Source organism: Sciurus vulgaris (assembly GCF_902686455.1).
Source record: "Sciurus vulgaris genome assembly, chromosome: 18".
Taxonomy (NCBI): Eukaryota; Metazoa; Chordata; class Mammalia; order Rodentia; family Sciuridae; genus Sciurus; species Sciurus vulgaris.
In genome coordinates, this window is record NC_136479.1 from 2,016,923 (window position 1) to 2,018,694 (window position 1,772).

Sequence of the window (1,772 nt, forward strand, 5' to 3'; positions counted from 1 at the left end):
CTACCAAAAACAAAGTGAACCTCGGCCTGGGGGGAATAGGTAACAAAGTAACACAGTGCAGGGAGGAGGATAAAGCAACAAAGTGGGAAACAGTAACCCAGGGAGACAAAGGAGTGACAAAGGGATGAGAAATCTGAGGTTCTCAGTGGACTCCTCTTCGTTTTGTGTGTGAAGAGGAGCATGGGAGTGCAAGACCCAAGCTTGCTCAGCTCTTATCTACTGTTTCAGTCTGGGGGCAGGAAATAGTCCCACCTCCCAAGGCCTCTTACTTTGATTTTGTTTTTGTTTTTTTGGTACCAGGGATTGAACCCAGGGCCCCTTAACCCCTCTGCCACATCCCCAGCACCTCCCCACTTTTTCAAATTTTTTTTGGTGGGCACAATACCTTTATTTATTTATTTATTTATTTTTTATGTGGTGCTGAGGATCGAACCCAGAGCTTCAAGCGTGGAAGCACTCTACCACTAAGCCACATTGGTCTCGCTAATATTTTATTTCGGTTCTCGCTAAACTGCTGACGCTGGCTTTGAACACGTGGTCCTCCTGCCTCTGTCTCCCGAAGGCGCTGGGATGACAGGCACGCCACTGCGCCCTGCTCTTACCCTATTTTTTGGGGAACCCTGGGGCTCTCCTGTGTTCCCTGTTGTGATCACCTGTTTATCTCCCTGTCTTATGCCCCAATCTGGCAGGGGGTGTCGACACTGGCTCCTATCTGTGTCCAGCACAGGACAGGTAACCCAAGTGGTTTAGTGGGCTGTGAGCTGGGGACCGTGGGAGAATGGAGGCTGATCGAAGCCGTGGGGGAAGCGGGAGGGCCAGGCCCACATTCTCTGACTTCCGCGGGGACCGAATTTCTTCCCGCTACAGCTTGTCCCGTAAAGAGGTGAGGTGAGGTGTGATGCATACTGCCGGATGCAGGAGGGACAGACATTCCCGGGGGCTGGTGGCAGCCACTAAAACGAGAAAGTGCGAGCGGTAAAGATGAGAGACTGGAAACAGGAGGGACGACCTGTGGCCACGGTGAGAACGAGGGCTTGCCCGGGCCCAGGGCAAGCCACATCTGCGCGGAGGAGGAACCCAGCGGCCGGGTCCCCGGCCGAGCCCCACCCCCGTGTAAGTGCATTCTCCCATCGTCTGCCTATTGCTTACGCGGGCGGGCGGCCGAATGCAGCCAACCTAGATGCAGGCGGGTCCCTGTGCGAGGCTGCCGGTAACAGTGGGTGAGCCCACCAAGACTGGCGCCTCGGCTTCCCGACTCCTCGGTACCACCCGCTCGCGCATCTCGACCCGGGATCCCCGGTCTTTACGGCCAGCGGTGGAGGGACAGACGGTAAGAGCGGTGTCAGGGTCGAGTCCTGCTCCTGTCAGGCACTGGGCCAGAGGCGCCCAGGTAGGGCTCCTTGGCCGGTGCTCAGCCGCAAACGCGAGGGCCCGCGGGAGAGCCCTCCACAGCCCAGCCGGCTCCAGGGGCAGCCCCCGGCTAGCTGCCAAGCCACCCCGCCCGCGGACTCCAGCCGCGCTCTTCTTGGACCCCAGCCAGGTTGGGGAGGCGGGGCGTCCTGGCGGGCTCGGCCAATAGGCGGCCAGTGTTCGAATTCGCGTCCTGGCGCAGCCTATTGCTGGCGGTCGCAGCGGCAGGGTGGGCGGGACAGAGGGCGTGGTCCCTTGGAGGACCAATGGGAGCTCCGAGTGTATTTGAAAACGGGGCGGGGGCAGGCGACGGGCGGGGCCTGCGCTTGCGCGCGGCGGCGGGGCGCTATCCAGGGCGCGGG